Source organism: Cetorhinus maximus, chromosome 12 (genome assembly GCF_964194155.1).
Source record: "Cetorhinus maximus chromosome 12, sCetMax3.hap1.1, whole genome shotgun sequence".
Taxonomy (NCBI): domain Eukaryota; kingdom Metazoa; phylum Chordata; class Chondrichthyes; order Lamniformes; family Cetorhinidae; genus Cetorhinus; species Cetorhinus maximus.
This window is the reverse complement of record NC_135890.1, coordinates 86631195-86657163: the sequence shown is the minus strand read 5'-3', so window position 1 is coordinate 86657163 and position 25969 is coordinate 86631195. Positions and strand designations below refer to the sequence as shown.

Sequence of the window (25969 nt, the reverse complement as noted above, 5' to 3'; positions counted from 1 at the left end):
ATTGATATCAAAATGGTTGAAATTTAGCACGGCTAAAGGAACACTCCAGGGAAAAGCTTGAGGAGGTATTACTTATGAGCCATTCCTCATGTACTGACAGCTATTAATATTTTATATTTAATTGCAATTTACATTTGCTAAGCCATTTCATTTCTTAATAGTTCAAGAGCTATGAATGGATCAGGAAAACCACAGACATTACCTGTTATCAGAGGGCTACAGCATGCAGGTCCCAGGTCCAGTCATCCTTGCCACAAAGGTGACCCTCAGTGTTACTCATAATAACATTTGTTTTCAGCAGTAAGTTGCACTCTCAGCTCCTTTTTATATACTGAAGTATTTAAAAGTGCTACATACCGGGAGGGCAGCATAATGCTGGAATGAAACTTTACTGAAAGTTAGTGTTGATCCCAATGTTCGAGTTGGAAACAGTTGGTTTGGCATTGGCATTCTTCTGGTGCCCATCAGATTGAAAATCAGATAAAGGCTTCAGCTGTGGCAAAATGCCAAATATTAAAATAGAAGCCACATATAAAAAGTTAACTCAAAATTATATTTTACAGATCAGTATCCAAAAATAAGAAAATGTTCAAAAATATGATTTATTCTAAGTTTTCATTGGAACAATCCTTTTCAGACAACACACAAAGTGGGCTAACTCAGATGAAATTTGACCAAACTTCACATTATACCGAGTGACCGAAGGTCAAAGAGTTAACCTGACAGTCCGTTGTGTTGTGTGGCACTACCACTGTGCTAAATGGGTTAGATTCAGAACAGACCTAGCAGCTCAAAACTTGACATTCATGAGGTGCTGTGGGCCATCAGCAGTGGAAGAATCGTATTCCACTATAACCTGTAACTTCTTGAACTAGCGTATCTCTCACTCTACCACTACATCAAGGCAGGCAATCAACCCTGGCTCAAAGAAGAGAAAGAAGGTCATGCCAGGAGCACATCAGTCGTATCTGTAAATGAGGTGCCAACTCGCTGAAGCTACAACACAAGGCTGCATGCATGCTAAACAAGGGGAGTAGCATGTGATTTATAGAGTTAAGTAGTCCCACAACCAATGTTCAGATCAAAGCTCTGCAGTCCTGTTACTTCGATTAGTGAATGATGGTGGACAATCTGACAACTAATGAGGAGGAGGGAATGCCACAATCAACCCTGTCCACAACAATGACAGAGTCCAGCAGGTCAGTGCTAAAGTCAAGTCTGAAGCATTCACAACCATCTTCAGCTAGAAGTGCTAAGTTGATGATCCATCTCAAGCTCTTACTGAAGTCCCCTCCATTGCATATGTGTTCAGCCAATTCCACTCACTGCACATAATATCAACAAACAGCTCGGTGCAATGGATACAGCAAAGGCTATGGGCTCTGACAACAACCCGGCAGTAGTACTGAAGACGTGTGCTCCAGAACTACTGGCGCCCCTAACCAAGCTGTTCTAGACCAGCTACAAAACTGGCATCTACCCAACAAGGTGGAAAATTGCCTGAATATGCCCTGTTCACAAAAGGCAGGACAAATCCAAACCAGCAAATTACTGGCCCATTAGTCTACTCTCAATCATCAAAGTGATGGAAGATGTTATTAACAGTGCTATCAAGTGGCACTCACTCACCAATAACCTGCTCACCAATGTTCAGTTTGGGTTCTGCCAGAACCCACTCAGTTCTCAAATTTATTACAGCCTTGGTCCAAACATGGACAAAAGAGCTGAATTCCAGAGATGAGGTGATGTGACTGTCCCTCACAAGAAGGTACCTTTTAACCCAGTGGGACAGCAAGAAGCCCTAGCAAAATTGAATTCAATGGAGATCAGGTTGAAAACTCTGGTTTGAGTCCTGTCCAGCACAAGGACAGATGGGTGCAATTGTTAAATGCTAATCATCTTGGCCCAAGGGCAACACTACAGGAGTTCCTCAGATTCAACCATCTTCAGCTGTTTCATCCACGACATTACCTCTATCAGAATGTCAAGTGGGAATGTTCCCTTATGATCACACAGTGTTCTATTCCATTTGCAGCCCCTCAAACTGAAGCACTTCATGCCCAAAGCAGCAAAACTTGGAAAACGTTCAGGCTTGGGCTGATAAGTAGCAAGTAACATTTGCGGCACACAATTGCCAGGCAGAGACATAAGATAGAGTCCAACCACTTCCCCTTGACATCCAAAGCATTACCAACATTGAATACCCAATCAACAACTCCCTGGGGGTCTCTGTACTATAATAAGTTAATAGTTATGGTAATGAGTTAGTGATGTGTATCATGATGTAACAGTGACAGCGGCAGTCATGTGCTAGAGATTCAGTGGAGCAGATGGAACAGTCTGTACTCAAGAGAGATGTACCTACCTAGTGGTCTATCTTGTATATAGTGCTAATAAAGTAGTTTTGAAGTAACCTGCCTGAATCATTCTAGCTTAACTCATGTGTAGAGGGAAACCTTCCCAGTATAGATTAGGCCACAATACAAACCCACAAAACATGGTAGCAGCAGTGGTGACACCAATCTAATAATGATTTGGTGCCATTGACATAACACCCACGGCAAGGAAAGTGGAAGACCACCTGTTAGTAGCAAAAATCTGAAAACTTACCTTGGTGAGAGGCACACCGAGAATCAGTAGCGATGTTAGCATCAGTCGAACAGTCACTGCCCCTTCCGCGGCCGTCCAAATACCTCAAGGGCCCACAGAGAGGCCAACATTGGGAGTTGTGGAAGAAACACTTCTTAGGTAGCAAGCAGCATCAGGTTTGCATGCCAAAGAGAAGAAGCACCAGGTTAGTTCATTCCTCTATGCCATAGGACCTGTCACCATTGATGTCCTCTTGAGACAGGGGGTAGAAGAGACCTCCGCAGACTTCAAAACTGTCCTAAAAGCATTCAACGCGCATTTTAGTTTGAAACAAAGGACGGAAGTCTCCGTGTCCGCTGGTGTCAGGCATGTTTGGTGGCATGAGCAGACAATATGGCAAGTAGGCCAAAAATAGGTTTCAACATTGTGAAACCAGTTTGCAATCGTCTGATCTGCCAGTCAATGGCAGGCCCCATTGCCCGCCATCGCATATCATTATAAGCCCAGCTCGCCGGAATCATCCCCCCAACACTGGATCACCCAAGCACATCAACGTGTTTCACAACAGTATATAAAAGGCGTGCACTTGGCGGGCTGCACATTGAGGAGAACTCGGAGGTGAATGCACAGTAACGTTGCACAGCGCTCACCAGGGTGGCCTGATGGACTTCAAGGTTGAGGGGCTGCACATTCAGGCGAGAGCACAGGCAAGTCGCTTTTACCTGGCTGGCTGACAGCGCGATGCAGGGGCAAGGGCGGAATGGCAGTCGAAGGTAGTGCATTAGCACGTGTGGGGTGGGGAAGTGAGAGGGTGTGGGAAGCGGCCACACATTAAGTGCCATTGAATACACTTCTATAAAATGACCATTCCTCCGCAGCTGAGAGTTCAGACGCAGCCACATTGGCGTGCTTGGAGTCAGGTCTTACCTGCCCACTCAAGCAATGCAGAGGCATGAAAGTGCCGCCAAATGCTCCTGAACCTTTTGCCCCTCGGGCATAGACTGCAAACTCTATGAGCGTTTTAGTGGACTGCAGAACAGTTGGATGACTGGGCATGTTGTAAAATCTCCTTGCTAAAGCTGGCCATGGAACAGTCTCTAGTGGAGGCGCTCACAGCACCTTGCAATTTATCATTCAGGTTTGTCCAGTCTCCCCCATGGTTCAAGCTAATTGCGTAGCCTTGAGGTGGGGGTTAGGAGAATGCCTGTACCTGAGCTTAGAGCACAGCATGCAGTCTAATGGGCAAAGCTGCTGCCAATTGGTCAGGTGGAGTGGGGCAGAGGTGGGTGGGGTCTCAGGCAGCCATGCAGTGCACTAAACTCTGGCCATCCAAGTGGTGGCCAGCACTCTCTGGGATGCATTAAGGGGCCTTCAGGTTAACCAAGAGAGGTTCACATAATACCCAAGCTCACCCACACATCTCTCTCTTTCATCCTGCAGAAGGAATGTATCAGGATCATGGAGTCTGGTGACCTAGCTATCTGCCTCACGGCATACAGAGAGCGGAGGCGAAGGAGAAAAGACCGACGGAGGCATCTGGCTGGGCAGAGGGGGAAGCAACTCCCTCAGGAAGAAGGAGTGGCTGGGGGTCCCACACATGCCACTGAAGAGCCATCGCTGGTCAGTGCCTAGCTAGACCCAGGCTCTATAGACGCCACCTTTCATTTCTGCAGATGACCGAGAACCAATGTCACTGTAGACTGCGCATGTCTAGGGAACTGGTCGGTCACATCTAACAGCTACTGCAGGATGCAGGGACAAGGAGGGCATCCACTGCCCATGGCCGTGAAAGTGACCATGGCACTCAAGTTTTATGCCAATGGCTCCTTTCAGGGCTGCACAGGTGACCTCTCTGGGATATCACAAGCCTCCACCCACAAATGCATCCATGAGGTCATGGATGCCACCTTCATGAGGGCACACAACTTTGTGCATTTCACCCGGGACCAGGAGAGCCAGGATGCAAGTGTGATTGGATTTGCCCAGATCTCAGGTTTCTCAGGTGCAGGGTGCCATTGAATGCACTTATGTAGTGCTCAGGTCTCTGTCACAACAAGGGGTCAACTATGTCAACCACAAGGGCTTCCATTTACTGAACGTTCAGCTGGTGTGTGACCACCACAAATGCATCCTGCAGCTCTGCGCGTGGTTCCCAGCAAGTGTCCACGACTCCTACATTCACAGTTGGTCTCAAATCCCTGAATTCTGCATGGATGGCTCCTCAGGGACAAGGGCAACCCATGGAGGACGTGGTTAATGGCACCTGTAAGGTAGCCTCAGACTGCACAAGAGCGAAGGTGTAATGAGGCTCATGGTTTGCTCCACCAAGGTGGGAGTTGCAGCGTTGGGATACTGAAAATGAGGTTCCAGTGCCTGGACTGGTCTGATGAAGTCTAATATAGTCCACACAGGGTGTCAAGCATCGTTAGCGCCAGGTTGTATAAGGCGCAGCAGGCGACACAACAGAGAGAGGAGCTGGCTGATGGGGAGATGGAGGAGCAGGACGTCTCTTCCAATGAGGAGTATGTCAGCAGGGATGAGGCTGAGAAGGTCCTCAAAGGTGATGATGACAGTGATGAGGCCATCGCACTGGCCAGATGAGACAGGCGTGCTCAGGAGGCCTCATACCTGCTCGATTTGTGGAGGATGATAACCACATGTAGTGAGGAGACACCATGGATCTTCACATTGCATCGGTGAACGTTTGACTCCTGTCTGGCTTATGGCAGTGCACAGACCCTCTGTGATAAGGCTCACGTGATGGAGACGCAGCAGAGGCCCTAATAGTTGCCCGATTCCAGGAGAAAGATGATGACATGCAGTGCAGACACTCCATAGATCTTCATATAGCCTCTGTGAATGTTTGACTCCTGTTTGGCTGAGGGCAGCTTGCTTGTGATCGGGGTCATATCATGGAGACACAGCCATGAAACTTTAAAAGCATCTGATCCTTTGTCTGCCTTCAGCACCTGATCCCTTCAGGGGCACAACGTCGCTGGTCACCGATGCTGATGAGAGGGGGGCCAGCACCACCTTAAAGGTGCTGAGAGCACACAGAGAGAATGACGGAACTCTGATGCCTGCTCATGACATTCTGGCAGCAATGACAAGCATTAGAGGTGCAGGCATCAGTAATGTGTCCAGGGAGTGTGAGGCCGGACCATGACTTTGGTCTGAAGGCTTCACACTGCACAGGGAAGGGGCCCTGGACTGAGACGCCTGCCGTTATCTTGTGCAGGAACCAAGATTTCACATTGGAGTGACACGAACACTGCTCATCAGAACAATAGGCAGGGAGACATTCTTGGGAGTTTATTTATAATAGTAAACATTATGTACAAGTGATTAACACCCATGCCCAGGCTGTGCAGCTACATCTTCTTAATAGAGGTGTCAGCTGTGGCTCAGTTCATAGCACCCTCACCTTTGAATCAGAAGGTTGTGGGTTCATGTCCCACTCCCGGAAACCAAGAACTGTGAATGTACTCGAAAGAGTTACATCTTCTTAACTTACAGCTGACCTGAATTAGGGGCTGTGCTTGATTTCTCCCTTGTTATTGTTAACTTACTTAATTGTTTTAACTCTACAAGAGATACATCTTCTTAACTTACAGCTGATCTGAATTAGAGGCTGTGCTTGATTTCTCCCTTGTTATTGTTAATTTAGTTAATTGTTTTAACTCTACAAGAGATACATCTTCTTAACTTTTCAGTTACTTAAAAAACCTTTTATTACTGTTTTGTTTGCACTTCAGTCCCACGCTCCTGATCTACGGACACCCGGTGCGGAAGGGGGTCGGGAAGGAGGAGGACCTCCTCGTGAACCTGCTCCTGGGCCTGGCCAGGTTGGCCATTAACAGGTCCAGGCAGCGGGCGATCGAGGGGGGAGTCCCACCCGATTGTTTGTCCCTCTTCCGCGGCTACGTCGTGGCCAGGTGTCCCTGGAGAGGGAGCACGCGGTGTTTGCCGGCACCATCGAGGCCTTCCGTGACCGGTGGGCGCCGCGGGAACTGGGGTGTTTTGTTGACCCTTTTCATCACATTTTGGTTTAATGTTTGTAAGTTTCCTTTAAACTTTGTCCTTGGTTTTACAGCTGACCTGAATTAGGGGCTATGCTTGATTTATCCCTTGTTATTGTTAATTTAGTTAATTGTTTTGACTCGAAAAGAGTTACATCTTCTTAACAGAGGTGTCAGCTGTGGCTCAGTCCATAGCACCCTCGCCTTTGAATCAGAAGGTTGTGGGTTCATGTCCCACTCCCGGAAACCAAGAACTGTGATTGTACTCAAAAGAGTTGCAATCTGTGACTGTTGATAACTCGAAAGAATTTTTTGACGTGCAGCTCCTGTTTATAGAACAGAGGGGCCTCGGTGGCTCCTTCCAGGCGTTTCCCGTCTTTTACCAGGACCTGATCAAAGTCTGGAACGTGGTCGCCTCGCGACGCAGCTCTCCCCCGTCAGGAGTAGCGGCTATCGTCAGAGAGCCGCTGCTCAGGAATCCGCCCCTCCGTCCCTTTCAGTGGCTGGCGGAGAGGAGGGCTGTGGCTGCCGGGGTGACCAGGATCGGGGACGTGCTGGGTGGCGGAGGACTGGGCTGGATGCTCCCGCAGGAGTTGGTGCGGCGCGCGTCAGTGAGTGTCCAGGTCGTAGCCGATGCCATCCAAGACCTAAGGACGGTCGTGCTCGGACCCAATGTCATTTTAGGTCTCGAGGTGGCCCAGGTGCGCGGTGATCTTCCGGCTGAACGTTCCCCTGTTCGGACGGAATTCCACATTGGCCCCAAGCCCCGAACCCTCCCTCGGGTGCCGGTGCCCCGCAATAATATGATCCGCCTCGGGGACATGCCCTCCGTGCCATTTGGCAAGGTGCGGAGGGGTTTTCTGTATGGACTACTGCTGCACACCTTCCATTTTCTCGCCCTGGTCCGCCGCCCGGACATGCCCTGGCGTGCCTTGTTGCCGTCCGGCGGCGGAGGCCCCCGATGGGAGGCCCTCTACGGAGGTGTTCTCCATCTTTCTATCGGGGACCTGAGTTGGAGGGTGTTGCATGCAGCAGTCCCCTACAATAGGAGAATGTTTAGGTTCACGGACTCCCAAGACACTTGCCCTTTTTGCGGTCTTGTGGAGTCCGTGGACCATGCATATAAATGATGTCTTAGGCTGCACTCCCTTTTTAGTTATTTAAAAAATCTTTTGCTACTATTTTGTTTGCACTTCAGTCCCACGCTCCTGATCTACAGACACCCGGTGCGGAAGGGGGTCGGGAAGGAGGAAGACCTCCTCGTGAACCTGCTCCTGGGCCTGGCCAAGTTGGCCATCAACAGGTCCAGGCAGCGGGCGATCGACGGGGGAGTCCCGCCCGATTGTTTGTCCCTCTTCCGCGGCTACGTGCGCGGCCGGATGTCCCTGGAAAGGGAGCACGCGGTGTCTGCCGGCACCATCGAGGCCTTCCGTGCCCGGTGGGCACCGCGGGGACTGGGGTGTTTTGTTGACCCCTTTCATCACATCTTAGTTTGATGTTTGTAAGGTTCCTTTAAAGTTTTTCCTTGATTTTACAGCTGACCTGACTTAGGGGCTGTGCTTGATTTCTCCCTTGTTTTTGTTAATTTAGTTTATTGTTTTGACTCAAAAGAGTTACATCTTCTTAACAGAGGTGTCAGCTGTGGCTCAGTTCATAGCACCCTCGCCTTTGAATCAGAAGGTTGTGAGTTCATGTCCCACTCCCGGAAACCAAGAACTGTGAATGTACTCGAAAGAGTTACATCTTCTTAACTTACAGCTGCCCTGAATTAGGGGCTGTGCTTGATTTTTCCCTTGTTATTGTTAATTTAGTTAATTGTTTTAACTCTACAAGAGATACATCTTCTTAACTTACAGCTGATCTGAATTAGAGGCTGTGCTTGATTTCTCCCTTGTTATTGTTAATTTAGTTAATTGTTTTAACTCTACAAGAGATACATCTTCTTAACTTTTCAGTTACTTAAAAAACCTTTTATTACTGTTTTGTTTGCACTTCAGTCCCACGCTCCTGATCTACGGACACCCGGTGCGGAAGGGGGTCGGGAAGGAGGAGGACCTCCTCGTGAACCTGCTCTTGGGCCTGGCCAGGTTGGCCATTAACAGGTCCAGGCAGCGGGCGATCGAGGGGGGAGTCCCGCCCGATTGTTTGTCCCTATTCCGCGGCTACGTTCGCGGCCGGGTGTCCCTGGAGAGGGAGCACGCGGTGTTTGCCGGCACCATCGAGGCCTTCCGTGACCGGTGGGCGCCGCGGGGATTGGGGTGCTTTGTTGACCCCTTTAATCACACTTTGGTTTAATGTTTGTAAGTTTCCTTTAAACTTTGTCCTTGGTTTTACAGCTGACCTGAATTAGGGGCTATGCTTGATTTATCCCTTGTTATTGTTAATTTAGTTAATTGTTTTGACTCGAAAAGTGTTACATCTTCTTAACAGAGGTGTCAGCTGTGGCTCAGTTCATAGCACCCTCGCCTTTGAATCAGAAGGTTGTGGGTTCATGTCCCACTCCCGGAAACCAAGAACTGTGAATGTACTCGAAAGAGTTACATCTTCTTAACTTACAGCTGACCTGAATTAGGGGCTGTGCTTGATTTCTCCCTTGTTATTGTTAATTTAGTTAATTGTTTTAACTCTACAAGAGATACATCTTCTTAACTTTTAACTTTTCAGTTACTTAAAAAACCTTTTATTACTGTTCTGTTTGAACTTCAGTCCCACGCTCCTGATCTACGGATACCCGGTGCGGAGGGGGGCCGGGAAGGAGGAGGACCTCCTCGTAACCTGCTCCTGGGCCCGGCCAAGTTGGCCATTCACAGGTCCAAGCAGCGGGCGATCGAGGGGGTCGTCCCGCCCGACTGGCCCTCTTCCGTGGCAACGTTCGCGGCCGGGTGCCCCTGGAGAGGGAGCCTGCGGTGTCTGCCGGCACCCTCGAGGCCTTCCGTGCTCGGTGGACACTGCAGGAACTGGGGTGTTTTATCGACCCCTTTAATCACATTTTGGTTTAATGTTTGTAAGTTTCCTTTAATCTTTGTCCTTAGTTTGACAGCTGACCTGACTTAGGGGCTGTGTTTATTTTATCCCTTATTTTGTAAATTTAGTTTAATTGTTTAACACCAAAAGAGTTACATCTTAACTTTTCAGTTACTTAAAAAACCTTTTATTACTGTTTTGTTTGCACTTCAGCCCCACGCTCCTGATCTACGGACACCCGGTGCGCAGAGGGGCCGGGAAGGAGGAGGACCTCCTCGTGAACCTGCTCCTGGGCCTGGCCAAGTTGGCCATTGACAGGTCCAGGCAGCAGGTGATCGAGGGGGTCGTCCCGCCCGACTGTTTGGCCCTCTTCCGCAGCTACGTTTGCGGCCGGGTGTCCCTGGAGAGGGAGCGCGCGGTGTCTGCGGCACTCTCAAGGCCCTCCGTGCCTGGTGGGTACCACAGGGAGAGGGGTGTTTTATTGACCCCTTTAATCACATTTTGATTTGATGTTTGTAAGTTTCCTTTAAACTTTGTCCTTGGATTTACAGCTGACCTGACTTAGGGGCTGTGTTTATTTCATCCCTTATTTTGTTAATTTAGTTTAATTGTTTGAATCTGAAAGAGTTACATCTTCTTAACCTTCCTAACCCTGCCGCTATATCTTGGTGCTCCCCCGACATCCACAGCTGAGATGGAGGCAGCCGACTGACTGCTACAAGCACACAGAACTTTCTGATTGGAAAGAGAGAGCAGCAGGCTCTCTAGCAGAGGAGCATCAAGTGATGCATCAAGCATCTAAAGACCAAAGTAGAAATATTCAAAGTTTGAACAATGGAGAGCAGAAGACAGAGAATCAACACTGTCCATTTAGAATTTTGGCCTCAAGATGCTACTACAGGAATTGCAGCAAAAGGAGCATTACCCTACGTGAAACAGAGGGGTACCCTCCCAATGGGGCAATGTCAGACATGCCGAATTAAAGATGGTCACATGAAATTATCTATTTTCTCACTTCCAGCGTTGTAGGAGAAAGTCAGAAAGATTGAAAAGGTAAAACCACCTAGAATGTGCCTACTTGAAGTATTTCACTCTGGGATGCATCCAACAGTGAGTTTACTCTTGAGCTATGTCACTCCATCACAGACCAGTCAACCTTTCATCTCTTTCACATATATTACTTCAGGGTAACCTTTATTGGAAGCACTGAAATGTTTCTAGCGTCACACACACAAATCTTGCAAGTTGCATCCTCAAAGCACCATGTCAATACAAGCTACTGGCATGCTGCACTTATACATTGTAAATGTAGACTGAGTACTTGGGTGAAACAGTCTGTGTTTCCAAATTCCAAAATATGTGCAATTTGTATCTGCTCACAGGAAAAGGTGGGAGCAATGGAGACGGAGTGGGATGGCGTCACAACTACTGGTCACTGGCTCAAGCCAGGAAGACTGTCTAATACATTGTGGTGCAGGTGGCCATAAGAGGAGTGAAGCAAGGACATAATGAAAACTTTATCAAAACTCATGGGGGTCTTGACAAAGTGGATGTGGAGAGGATGTTTCCTTATGTGGGAGAATTGAGAACTAGAGGTCATGGTTTTAAAATAAGGGGCAGCTCATTTAAGACAGAGATGAGGGGGAATTTTTTTTCTCAGAGTGTCATGAGTCTTTGCAAATCTCTTCCTCAAAAAGCAGTGGAAGCAGAGTCTTTGAATGTTTTTTAAGGCAGAGCTAGATAGATTCTTCTTCTTAAACAAAGGGGTGAAAGATTATCGGGGGTAGGCAGGAACGTGGGGTTGAGGTTACATTCAGATCAGCCATGATCTTATTGAATGGTGGAGCAGGTTCGGCCGAGTGACCTACTCCTGCTCCTAATTTGTATATTCATACATTCATATCATTTTTGTCCCCCAAACACACAGACAGATAAACTACAAATCAGCAACATCACATAAAATATATTGGCACATTCCTTACAATTCTTTACTCACTACTCCAACATTTATGCGTGTCTTCCAAGATGATGGCTCCATCAGGAACAGCCAACATTCCATTTCCAGCCCTCATTACTCCATCTGTTGAATACACAATCACCCTGCAGGATTTAACCAGTCAGGGTGAGGAAGGAGCACTGGTTAAAGCACTGAAAAAGAGCTATTCCTCCAGTCAGCTGGTTCCTATTCTTTTGCTGCCACCGGCACTTGCTCTTCCTCCAACAGAAAGGGAGAGCATGATTTTCCCTGGCTACTTTAAGTGCTAAAGAACATCAGAGGTGACCAAGATGGGGTCTTAAGCTGAAAAGCTGGTTTATTCCATGTGCTATCTTGGTAAAGGGGCTGAAGCATGCACTAGGAGTGGCCACCTAAAGAATTATTAAAGAACTGATTGCCACTTAACTTGCCTGCTAATGCTCAGTAAGGAGGCTACACGGCATTTTGGTACATAGCATTTTTTTAAACAACCTCTCCTAATAGTGATGAGCTGATTGGGAGCAAACAAGTCACCACTGGGAATTGAGAGAACTATTTAAAGCTATATCACATTTAGTGGACACATTTTTGCTGGAGGTTGAACACATTGGGAGACATTCTGGAACACTTTGTCAAGGCTCCACCAACACTCCTACCAATATTTATTCTGTAAATTCTTTGAGAACTTCGCCTAAAAATGGTTCATGCTGAATTGCTCTACCTTATTGGACACTTTGTTATCAGGAGAAGGGGAGTACTTGGCCATCAGCATCTTGCTCAGGCTCCCCCTTGGTCTGCAGGAGGAAGGGGAGGAGGACATGAGGTCAGGCAGAACAGCTGCTGTAGGAGTGAGGGACAGGAGGGTGAGGTGGACTCCAGGTCCCCTGCATGTACAGAACAACACCCCGTCCTCCGGAGGTCCTCCACCAAGACTTCCAGTGCTATGTCTGAGAACCCATGGATCTGCTCCGTCAGTTCTTGAGACATCCGAAATCCGTTGCTGCTTGTCAGCCAGCACACCACACACCTTCATGGAAGTGGGTGCACGGAGTTCACATATACTGCTACACAAAAATTGTGTCCAATCAGCATTTGAGACTGTTTTCGCACCTCCAGGCAAGTTCAAAATTATGAACATCAGCAATTAGGATAAAAATTTTGTGCTAAAGCCAGGCTTTCACACAGGCATGTCTTATTAGCACTGTGCCTACTTAATGCCAGTTTACACCCTTTCTCCAAAATAACCTCCAGTCTATTCTAACTGACTTCAGGAGTCACACTTGAGAAGTAATATGTAAAAGTAAGTTAACCTGACTGCTACTGACCTGAAGGTCTGATTAAGAACAATTAGCCTCTAGGTGACCCAGAATATCACACCAATTATACACTTAAAGAGAAGTACCATCTTAAATATGACTGAACTTCACTAGTAAAATCATACATTGGGTCTGATATCAAATATAACTAATGCTGCTATGAAATATTGTATCATCCGACCTATCATGAGCAGTATTATGGAACATCAACTAGTATACTCAAAGTTGAGGCAGAGCTATTCCTTTCATTGGAAAATTATCAAGTCAAACTTTTTGCCCAACAAAATGTATAGACTATCCTATCAGATAAAACTTCCTGCCTGCCATTTCCTACTGCATATACAGTACCTCAATTTAAATCGCATGTTGTGGATCATGGGGGCTTTGATGCAGTTAAATAACCTCCACTGGCATGATCAGAACTTACCACACATTGCAATCTCTCAAATACAAAAATTTATGTTTCTTTGTTTGATCTGCCCTTTTTAAAAGAATGGAAGATAAACAATACTGAAGTAATCACATCTTTAAAAAGAAATACTTGAGTTTATATAGCACTTATCACAACCATCAAATGTCTCAAAGCGCTTTACAGCCAATGAAGCACTTTTTGTCACTGTTGTAATGTAGGAAATTTATAGGAAATAATTTAATCCTCAATTAATTTTGTCAGTGTTTTTTTGCCAGACTTTTCAGTTTTGATTGACTCTAGTTAATTGCAAAACTGAATTATGTCAAAATATGCAAATGAAGTGCCCGGACCAGATTGAAGATCTTTTATCCAATGAAGCAATTTACATATGTAAATATATTTATGTAAGCAGATTATAATTGGGCAACGAATAATAGGAGGTAATTCTTACCCACAATGTGACAATTGTTAATATCTCAAATTTTGTAACATTTAAAAATAAAAGCAGCCTTTTTTTATGGATTCCTGCTTTTTACTCCATAATTAAAATTATGGTCTGACCTAATATTTCAGTTTTATTTTTATAGCCATGTCAAATTATTAGTTTAAGGACATTGCTCAGGATCCAAGGGCATCACTCAGAGAAGACAGCAACAACTTGCATTTATATAGCAACTTTAATGTGGTAAAATGTCCCAAGATGCTTCTCAGGAGTGTTATAAAACAAAAGTCAACACCGAGCCACGTGAGGAGATATGAGGGCAGGTGACCAAAAGCTTGGTCATAGGGGCAGGTTTTAAGGAGAGCCTTAAAGGGGCACCAACCATCTTTTTATTAATGCCTATGGTACAATGTCCAGAAGAAAAGAAGAACAAAGCAAGTTCGCAAGCTCCTTATGTGTCTGATTATCCACTTGCCACTTGGCAAAAATGTTATCCAATATGAATTTGACTGCAGCAGAGCTGGGGATCATTCCACAAGAAAAAATATGAACATCTTCTCTCATTTGAATCAGTCACTACTTGTAAGTTTCAAGGTGACAATCCCCACCCCCTTTCTGTTTCTTCCCCCTCCCTTTTGTTTTTTCCAATAATTTATATAGATTTTTCTTTTCCCACCTATTTCCATTATTTTTAAATCTATACCTTTAATGCCCTGTTAGTCTTTCCACCCCACCCCCACTAGAGCTGTACCTTGAGTGTCCTGCCATCCATTCTTAATTAGCACATTTGTTTAGATAATAACACGACCTTCAACACCTCTTTGTTCCTTTGTCTGTGACATCTTTTGATTATCTGCTCCTATCACTGCTTGCTTGTCCCTACAACCACCCCCCCCCACCACCCCCTCCAACTTCTATCCCCCCCCCACCCCCCAACACCTTAAACCAGCTTATATTTCACTCCTCTCCTAATATTACTCAGTTCTGTTGAAGGGTCATGAGGACTCAAAACGTCAACTCTTTTCTTCTCCGCCGATGCTGCCAGACCTGCTGAGTTTTTCCAGGTAATTCTGTTTTTGTTTTGGAGATCCTACTATGTTCCATTTCTACCAGCTGGCTGCCTTGGAGTTGAAACTTTGAAAAGGTGGCACTTATAAGGGTGCCAGACTTTTCTACCGATGACTGTACAAATACAAAAACAGTCTAAGTAGAAGGATGACAGATGACCTCAAAGCCTCCAGAAAAACTTCTTCCCACGTTACTTATAGTGAAATATTGTTCAGCTTTGCTGATGTATACACCAGGATCTAGGTTCTGATTCCTGCAGTAGGTGAAATATTCTTTAACATACCAGGTCCCTCCTGAATTTATGTGACAGATCATTTCTATTAGAGCTTATGGTCCTTTTGATCATTTCCTAAAGTACTTTGAACTTAAAACTTTCTGCAAAGCAAGTAAATTTTGAGTGGGATTGGAATTTGGAGGTTTATAGCATCATGAATCCTCCAGACAAAAATATTTACAGAGATGATGTAAACTAAAGGCAAAATGTTACAGATGCTGGAAATCTGAAATAAAAACAGAAAATGCTGGAAAAACTCAGCAGGTCTGGCAGCGTCTGTGAAGAGAGAAACAGAGTTAACGTTTCGAGTCCTTTTGACTTCTTACAGACTCGAAACGTTAACTCTGTTTCTCTCTCCACAGATGCTGCCAGACTTGCTGAGCCTTTCCAGCATTTTCTGTTTTTATTCAATGTAAACTAGTTGCCTTGAAAATCTACAATATTATGTATTAGTGGTGATCATATTTGTCAATAGGATTGGAGAACTTCATAAACAAATAATTCAATCTCCGGATACACAAGTCTTTCTGGACAGCTTTTATTTGTCACTCTAAGCCCCTGGTTTAACCAAAAAAACATCTGCCACAAGATAAAACCTCTCCAAAATTTTTTAAGTGGCACCTTTATTCTAGCAGTTGATTTGTCACACTAATTGCAAAAGAAAATTGAATCATCCATTAGGTTAGATTTGGATCTTGATACAATCATTTTCACTGGGAAAGTTTATCTTTCAACTGAGTGTAATACTCTGCACCTGTAGATTACATCACTCTTTGCTGTTCACTTTCAGGTCAGGATCTGTTTGGCCATGTTATCCGTTAAAACTCATTCAACAAGAATTGCTGCTGCTGTGTTTGCAAATATAAAGGGAATCTCTATTTCTGAGCCTTTCAGAGTGGTCACTTGAAGCTGCATAAGTTAACTCATAAATTAACTCAGCGTTATTATGCCAATCACTCTGTAGTTTATCATTCAATGTTATCTTCTCAATATTTTGTAGTTTTTTGCTGACAAATGTAAGCAACAATGAAACACTTCCAATTGCAAAACTTTCATTAAATAAAACGACAAAAAAATCTAAAACTCTAAAGGACGAAACTATTGGATGGGGATTTGCTTTATTATGTGAACAAGTCAGAATTTTAATCCTTCGAGATGCTACTTTTGGAATGATACTTAAAGCACCAGCTCCTCCTGTAGCATTTAATTTGCATGACAGTAATTCTATTAATTAGTGCAAGTGCCTGGGGGTGACTAATTATTGGCTACAAGCCTTAGCATATCCTCTCCAACAAGCCAATCCCTGAACAGCAAAACAGAGTGGTTGCTCATGTTTCTTTTTTGCATAAAGTGAATTGGAGTTCCCCAAGTTATGATATTTATAGGCACCGTTGTCATAGAATCTAAGCTCTGGACTAAATTTCAGTTAAAGATAAGTTTTGACCTGTTCATCTCCTGGTGACATTATAAGTTCCTCCAAAGGTTTTGAGCAGGGGTGGTTTTCACCAAGAATAAAGATTTCCAGAAAAATAATGGAATCAATTTTACATCACCATTCTCATACTTCATTGAGTGAGGTTGACGTGGGGATATGATAGGGTGTAAACTAGCAAAGGTATCCAGTGGCATGTTCCCAGAGGAATTTCATAACTGACTTTGATCTTTGTTTGATGCCAAATGTAGCAACTTCCTGTTAATTAATTTCATAACTAAATTCGGTCAGGCTGCCTCAGTTTAGGGATTTGTGGAGTCTCAGCTAATTTAAAAAATAATATAGCTTAATAGATACAAAATAGCCGCTGAAAAAGCTTATATGACTTGACTTCCATTACTGCCATCTGGATATTGTTCCATTATGGACATTTATATGAAAATGATGTCCTGTTGCCATACCTGTCACCTGTACAAGCAACCATTCAAACCAACATTAAGAGTTACAACTACATTCATTTAAAATGCCATATTATTAGTAATAATAGCTGGCTTGCATCATGTCTTGAACCCCTTGATTGTGCCACAGCCTTGCAGCACACTCAGAGCAAAATTTGACAATAGCGATTACCAAAGAAAAAGTAATGGATGTCTTAAGGAAGTGCAAGGTGCTATTTAAATACTTTCTCCACGTCAGACATAATATTGCTGTGCAGTCTTATCAAATGGGCTTTCATCTATGTCTTTCCCCAATGATTGTCTGCAGTAGTTGGTGTAAGAAAAACATTTGATGTAAGTGGTTTAAATGCAATTGACTTTTATCAACAACAAGAAGAAATTGTATTTATATAGAGACTTTAACATGGCAAAACATCCCATTTAACATTCACAGGAGTGTTAGCAAACAGAGTTTCACACTGAGCTACATATGGAGACAGTAGGAATAAATTTTGGGATGAAATAGTCACAAGGATTTAAACATACCCAGTCTGTTCATTTGCATTACAGATGTGAATGCATTTTTCCTCACATTTCTATGAACCCCAACCCCCAACAACCACCACCACTCCTTTGTGAAGATGCTGACACTTGCTGGGGTTATGACTCCATAATTGCCAGGAGCACTTTGCAGCCTTGCCCAAATCACCGTTATTTTGTTATGGGTCTAATTTGGCCTATCAACAACCAACCTTATCCTGATCCAACAAGCACAAGTTTACATTTTTCACTAGGAACCAGCCTGGAGACAGCTTCCGTCATAAAACTGCTCAATATTTATGTATCTCGTATAATGTCTTCAAAATGGTTATATGTTAAGTGTCGCTGTGACCTATAAGACCTTGTTGATGGATGGCCCTTCCCAGTTCCTATATTTCAAGCAGTAGCATTCATTTAGTTTCCTACACACTGATCCCATCAATAGACCCAGGTCCATTTGCAGTGTTCTACAGCTGAAAAAAATGAGCATGTACAATAAAATAATATCATTTCTAGAATATGCCAACGACATGAAATAAATAAGTGTTCAAAGATGTGCCATGTTTCAACAGTCAATTCAAATCATTCCTCCCTGTGTCCATTATATCCATGACAACGATCGGAATTCTCACTTTGCAATCTTTGACCATTTTTTACATTTGAGTTCACTGCTGTGCATCAAGTATTCTGTCTTCACAAATGATGAACCTTCTGCTCAGTCCAGCTTCACTGAGGTCAAAACTGTCCTGCCTTACTGAGCCCTTGGCTGAGAACAATTTATCCACTGGCACACTTCCCAGCCCAATAGCATGCTGAAATAAATACACTTGCACACAAGGAGTGAGCTATGGAGAGGAAAAACAAAAACTTTTTTAAAAATGTATAAAAATTGAAAATGCTATATTTGTGTGTGAAACAAACTGATTACTGCTCTTCAGTCCTTAATTCAAATACATTGAGGTTTATAAAATGGTAAACTTAACCACCACCTTTGACTGCAGTCTTGATGCAGTTTGGTCATCCAGATTCAAATGAATTGTTTTGAAAAAGTTGCCAAATTCACTCTATACTGTATTCAGCTCCATTATTAACCACATTAGTTCTATATATATCATTTCTTCACAGACGAAGATTTTTAGGAAGGTTTTATTTTTATTCTCATCAGTTGCAGGCCCACTGGTGGCTAGTCAGGCCTATCTGTGACTGGCAGACTCTCCCACAGTGGGTGCAGGTGAAGGTATAGGAGCTTCTGGAGGCAGTTGGATCTGTCATTCTCCTCTTCTCTTTTATGCTGGCTCTTCGCTCAGCCTCAAAGGCATCTGTAGCACTCCTGATTTAGCAGCTCCAGGCATCACATTCTATGACTGGTGATGGTCAATGTGGTGCACAGAGTGGGATTTCAATATTATATATATATATATAATTAGTTTAAAACTATTTAAGAAACCCTTAAAACCGCCTTTCCTATCCAAATAAATAACTGTTGGGAAATTCTCCTCCAATACGATGAAAATATAAAATGCTGAGCACTCCAGCACAATACATTGTAGTTTTAAACCCTTCAACTGCTCCGGCCCCGTGAACTAATTTCCTATTAATGAAGAAAAGGCATAATAGCTATTTAAGCATTAATCTAGGTAGCATTTAGCCTGGAGGAAACTTCAGTCATAAAACTGCTCATTATTTATGGATCTCTTATAATGTCTTCAAAATTGTCATGTGTTAAGTGTCCCTGTGACCTATAAGACCTTGATGACCCTTCCCAGTTCCTATATTTCAAGCGTTGACATTCGTTCAGGTTGCTACACACTGATGTCATCAATAGCCCCAGGTCCACTAACAGTGTTCGGCCGATGAAAAAAAATGAACGCGTGCAATGAAATAATATCATTTCTAGAATATGTTACGACATGAAGTAAATAACAGCGTGTTTGAAACCGTGTCATCTTTCAACACAGTCAATTTGATTCATTCCTACCTGCGTCCCTTATATCGATCACAGCTACCAGAATGCTCACTCTGCAATCTTTGATCATTTTCTACATCTGAGCTCGATGCGGTGCATCAGCAGTATTCTGCCCTCACAAATGACGAACCTTATGAAGATACCAACATTTTAAAAATATTTTTTGCGTCTGTTTAAAATCTGCTATCTCCAGCAACAAGTCATCAGAAATGGGTGACATTTCGTGCAAAGCAACACTTTACTCCTAAAATCCTTTCTCAGGACCTTACATTTAATCGATTCTCTTGTAAATTTGAGATCTGGTAAGTAATTAAATAGGATTTCTTTGAAAAAAACAGAATTGAAAGGCCGCGCCTCAGTGCTAGTCCTAATTCCGAAACTTCACGAAAAATTGATTTCACGCTTGGAGGGTGGTGGAGGGAGGATTTCACTATTTGCGATTTTACTGCCATTATCATAACATACCGCTGTACATAACCTTTTGGAGGGTCAGTTTTGAGACTAAATAAGAGTGGGGACTAAACGTCAGGATGTTGCAAAGACTTGTTAGATTTTTAAATCGGCAATTGTCGGGGTAAATGGGAGTGCACTGGCCAAAGAAAACTGACTTGAGGCTGAGTGTACTTGAATGGCCCCACCCACAAAGTTACAGCACAATATTGACCTTCTTAATGTAACAGTTCCGCTGACCTTCCAGGGAGATCAGCTGGCGCGCTTTCTCCCTCCCTCTCTCTCTCTCTCCCCCCAGCCGCTTTCCTAAATTGCACTCACTGGCCCGAAATCATCTCAACAGTCAGTCTCAAACTCCTAGCAAAAGTCACTTAAACTATTTGACCTCTGGGGGGGGGGGGTCTGCAAACACAACAACATGCAACCTTCTGGGAATCCTGCTGCAAGTTTGTGTAGGTTTATCTGTCTTTATTACATTACGCTTTTCAAAAGTATATATATATATTATATATAAAACTATTTTCTGCTTGTGTTTCCTAAAGTATCGGTTTACAGATACGACTTTCCAACTTTTTTTTTCCCCCTTGGGACAGTCTTGTTCCTCCCAGGATTCTTCCTGTCCAATTGTGTCCTGGTTAAGACTAAACATCGAGCCCTCCGCTGCACGCTATCCTTCCTGAGCCGCTTGCAGTCCATGTGGTGTAGGCACACCCACAGTGCTGTTAGGGAGGGAGTTCCAGGGTCACCTTCCTAACAGCACTGTGGGTGTACCTACACCACAAGGACTGCAGCGGTTCAAGAAGGCAGCTCACCACCACCTTTTCAAAGAGCAACTAGGGATGGGCAATAAATGCTGGCCTAGCCAGCGAAGCCCACATCCCATGAATGAATTACAAAACCCTTTCCATCATTTAAATCGGTAAATATTTGAACTGTATTCCTGAGTTGAGTTGGGTAAAACACAGGAGTGCACCCCACCTTCCCTATCAGTTTCTAGTCTCCGTGTCATCGGGAAAAAAGATGGAGAAAAGTCAGAATGCGGAAAAAGAACCTTGCTGTTAACTTCCAGCAGTCAGACACACAGGTTAAACGCACCCCTATAAACACTTATTTAAAACACTACCACAGTGCAACACACTAACACATCAGCACTGCCTGCAGCCAGTCATTCGGCACACACACACACACGCACAGACACACATTTCTTTTGCGGAATTAACACATTGGAAAAGAAAATTGCATTGGGCCAGTGAGGGGAGTGCGATGCCAGAACCGCGTTAGTGAATAGAAAATACCGCCCATCTCTGCAGGAGTGATATAGTTGGACTTGTGCAACTTGTATGGGTTGAATTCGCATTATTAACAGTTGCGCCGTAATTTGTTTTTTAAAAGGCGACCCTCTGAGTTAAGTGTCGGAAACGCTACACTCGGAAAGACCATGCGTTGCATCTTTAATTGCACTGTTTATGGTGAAAAGTGCAAAGTTAGTCTATCTGGTATCCTTTGCTTTTTATCTCGATTAACTTGGACTGCGCGCTTCAGCCGACCCGCTTTCAGCCACAAATATATCGGCAGACAGACACAAACTCGGGCAAAACGATGTTTGCGTTCATTTAGTAAACCCGCCCTTCCACACGAGTCGACACGAACATTCCTTCTGGATTTCCTTTAAGATCTACCAGCTCGCGGAATAACCCTCTTTTTTTAAAAAAAATGTAAATAATTTGATTATCGACAGCGCGTTTAATGTTTAATAAGCGAAGTGTGCTTCGGGTGGGGGCTGTATTTTATTGATAGTAAAAGTCCTACAATCTACCTAAGTAAACATGTGTTGCGAGAAGTTGATCACAGGGAAGGAGTATTTCCCTTTCACAAGGCCAGTGGAGCCCCGCACATTTTGACAATGTTTTGTATATACCTCGCGGAGTCGCTAGTGAAATAACAGTGCGGCAGGAAGCTTCTCCCCACTTGCTGCACTGTTCTCTGTAGCTCATCAAATTGCAAAGGGTAGTTTTCACGCACTTTTAAGCTCTTCGGTCGCACACGACCGTGCAAAGCCCCAGGCACCTCACTGATTGTGCACTGTGTGCGAGCAAAAATCTGATCGTCCCGCGATTACACAGAAACAATGATGTTATTCCAAATTTTTATCAATTGAAAAAATATCCTCGACCCGCAGCACTATCCCCCACCTCCCCGCTCCCCACACACAAACGCATGCAGATAACAGAAGGGAGGGGGGCGGGGTGGAAGTCTACTTAAATATATTTCCATTCCCAAATTCAATACTGAAACTATTTGCAATTATGATTTTTTTTAAAGTAACATGAGTTGCTGCTAATGTTTTCGTCAGCTTTTCACTTACTCCTGTTTACAGTAACAATGTAAAGAGCCGTCCTTCACTTGTATTTGTTGTATGTGTTATGCTCTTTGTGGAAGAACTGATAGTAGGTGTGAAAGTAGCCACAGATCCTCAGTGTAATTCTGTATTCACGGTTGGAATTATGTTTCCAATAGTTCAGGTCAGGTTTATGAGGGAGGGGGGGAAATAAAGACGGACCTAGATTCACAGATAAGAATTGTTTGCTTTATCAGTATTTATGTTTACCTCAGTTAAGAAAACGATTATCAGGAGGACTTTAAAACTGTGGATTTTAAAGACTGGGTGTTCAACTTAGATCTGATTTTTTAAAAAATGCTTTAAACCAATTTATTACTTTGCAAAATGCTTTTGGCAGTCATTCTGTTTTAAACTTTTTTTTGGTTACATCTTTACACGTTAACCTCGCTGGCGCAGGTACACTTGGTCAGAAAGGCACGGATGCATCGACATAGAGACACACGCACATACACAGCACGCAGATTCAAGAGGGCTTTGGCATTGTGCACTTGCATCCATTCACTCGCTTTTCTCACCCAAGCACAAGTTTATTCCTTTTATGTAGAAGTGAAATGTACGGAAGAAACAAATGTGTAAAATACAGTGGCAATTGGGTCAACTTAAAAAGAGGGAACAGATATAACTAAATCCATTAACCAGATTTTTACCTTTCAACAAAATGAAGATGCAATTGGTAACTACACATGGTTTTATGTGCAATAGATCAAAACCACATATAGTATATACAATATAGACAATGCTAATTAGGAAATCTAAGCAGCTTAAGTTCTAATCCATATGAAATGCTTTCAAGTTGCATTATGTGTTAATAGTTTTGTTAGACTTGTCACACGTCCATTTCTACTGTCTGTGTTGATTCTGATGCACAGCACAGAGCAGGACTGGTCGAGCACAAACAGTATACTTCAGTGATACTCTAATATCCCTCAACATTATAACACTGGTGTCAACATGTTAGCAGTTCTTTGGAATAGTGGAGAGTCTAAGCCCGAGCCCATAATGTAACTCCCCAGTCAAGTATAGGTTATTGATTTCCATTAAACAAACTCCATATAAAATAACAGCATCTACTTAGCTGAATTATGTATGTAAACAGTGCATCACATCGATCTTCTTCCTATTTGCACACGAAAGGGCGTCTGTTTCTAACCAGACAAGTGACGCGAATTCTGTAACTTGATAAAGTCTCGAGATAGTTATTTATTAATAATCGCCCTGGAAACAGAATTATGAGTATTTTGGTAAATTCTGGACCCAGTGTAATTCCTACAGACATATTTCATTTTATTTATTGTTAAAATGGTACGTGAAACAGAATTTAACTCCGGCAACATTAGAGACATGTCCAGCCAACCCAAGTACTGTCTCATATATACTGGCTGAGATGTGCAAAGAGTTAAACACTGTTCTCGTCCTGTAAATGTTTTCCTTCCAGATTGTTTTCTCCCTTGGCAGTATCTACCTAAAATATATTTTATTATTATTAAAGTGCAGTTAATTGGTACAAGTCCCTTTCCGTGACTCCCCTTCTCCGCTCTTCCCTGCATGTTTTCAACATAATTGTTTGGACTATCATTGAAAATTATTTTATTTTATTCAGTATGATTTGTTTATTTCTGGTGTTCATTGGCATCTGTTATACCATCATTTCAAAGAATAATTTAAACAGGCCATTGTTAATCGGCACATTAAGATTTTCGGGAAAATGTCATGTGAGGGAATGTCTTGTTGCTGATTTTGGATGGTGAGTTAGTTTGGGATTCAAATGCATATTTGTGATTTTTTAAAAATTGTTACCAAATTCTTGAGGTACTGTCTTGTAAACATCCTCCATATACTGAAAGAAACATCAAACTTTTTTTTTCCTTTGTCATCCCGTTTTGGCAAAAGCCTGGCCTGTCTCATCAAAATGAACTTTTTAAATTACATTTTTTAAAAAGCTAGGAAGAACTAATAAGCGCAAATTGCCAGTCTATTTTTCCATAATAATAATTATTAGGTTAAAAATCATTACGAGAGAACACTTCTTTGCAGACTTCGTAAGTGCTTTTTGATCCTTATGAACGTGTATTTCGAATTTAAAACAAAAGTCACGAACAATTTGTCGGTTTGCTGTTGAGTTTTTTTTCCCTTGGTGTTATTTGTCTGTCCAGTCGAGAGATCAAGGCAAAGCCAAGTTCCTCAGTGCGGGCAGAGAGCGCCCTCTAAAGGACTAAGGGAAAGGATGTGCCCCCCCGCCCCGCCAACCCCCTACTCGGGCCAGGGACATCATGCTTCCCTGACATTAATGTTCTGCTAAAAGTAAAAAGGAAAACGAATATTAACGCAATCCGGAGACCTTTAATGCTCTGCGCTGTGCCGGGAGAGGAAAACTACAAGAATAACTTCCGCCCGATTAACTTGCTTGAGTAAACTGAAAGATTTTCCGTGCACTCAATCGCAGCCCGTGTATATATAATTACCAAAGTGAGTGCTGAGTATTACAGAACACATGTAACACCGAGTCCATTCTGTAACTTAATGTTACAATCTGTCCGCTGCAGTAGTTTTGGTGCTGCAGAAATTTCTGATTTAGCATCAATGGAAGATCTAACTAGTATATGAAACTAACGCTTTCTGATTTAAGATTTTGGCGATTATTTCAAACTCTATATTCCATATCTATTTTATTTTTTAAATCATTTTTAATGCGACCAGTGTAAGTTTTTTTTTAGTACTTTAGAGCATTCCTGTACATAACGATGTATTATTATCAAGCACTAATTATAAACTATGAATCGTGCATTTGGAATTGCTGTTCGGCATTTTCGGTACTTAAGTTTAATGCAAAGCTTGTTTTTTAACTGCGACGATTTCGTTCTTTAACAGTGTTTGCTTGCAGTCAGCGAATTTCTACCTGAACGTATTAAAATGGATTTATGCAAAGACACAGTCGGTGACAGCAAGCATCGTCTTATTCACCATTGGACACAGATGCTCAGTTATACTTGAAAGAAGATAGGATTTTAGCTTTTCCTAAAACAGTTCGAAGCCTACAAAATTACCTAGTGACCACGGCTTCACAAATTCAGCTGCAAATTGATTTTATGATTCGAGGAGGTTCGTGTAAGATTGATTGTACAACATATTTGTTTAAACAGATCGGATTTGAAATATTATCCAATGCTTTATCAATTAAAGGATAATGGAAACAGTCACAAATGAAATCATCTTATGTAAAAGTTTGGTACAATGTGGGGAGATTGGGGAACCTTGACATCTCTAAGCCTGTTATGTATGAAACTTGAAGTATTTCATATCCTTCTGTTTCTAACAAACCTTTTCTCAGATTGATTTTAAGCCGAACTTGTATTTTTTCTTTTTTTTTAAAAAAAAAGGGCCTTGTATATTTAAAATAAATATTACAAATAATTCAGAGTCTAATCTCAAGGAGGCTTCGGTTTACTGTGAAAGCTGAAAGCTATCTGTTTCCCAAATGCTTTAAGGTGATTAATTTAGTACAAGATATTACATTCAGGAATAAACAACTCATTTCCTGATTGAGTTAGGTTCTTGCCGTTGCGTGGAGAATGAGCCGGGCATACGAACGAGCAATTACCAACCAAATAAAAGTTCCGGACTTGTTAACCAGAGAAACAAGACAGAATTGAAACGTTTATTTCCAGCTTTCATTAAACGCGCCTC

General features: G+C 43.0%; 2 long non-coding RNA genes across 3 annotated transcripts in view; both read left to right on the top strand.

Moving 5' to 3' along the window:
* The window catches only part of LOC144687657 (uncharacterized), a 109971-nt gene extending 93551 nt beyond the window's left edge, over window positions 1-16420 (top strand). The window contains exon 3 of one of the 2 annotated variants that reach the window (XR_013578185.1): window positions 15850-16420. This is a non-coding gene — a long non-coding RNA (uncharacterized LOC144687657). Of the gene's footprint in view, window positions 1-563; window positions 640-15849 lie in introns of those variants that run through there. The other variant, XR_013578186.1, reaches the window with a different exon arrangement.
* An 8108-nt stretch (window positions 16421-24528) lies between these two features.
* Window positions 24529-25646, top strand: LOC144687112 (uncharacterized). Its single transcript, XR_013578064.1, has 2 exons — window positions 24529-24751; window positions 25154-25646. It is a non-coding gene; the product is annotated as an uncharacterized LOC144687112 (long non-coding RNA).
* The last annotated feature ends 323 nt before the right edge of the window (window positions 25647-25969 follow it).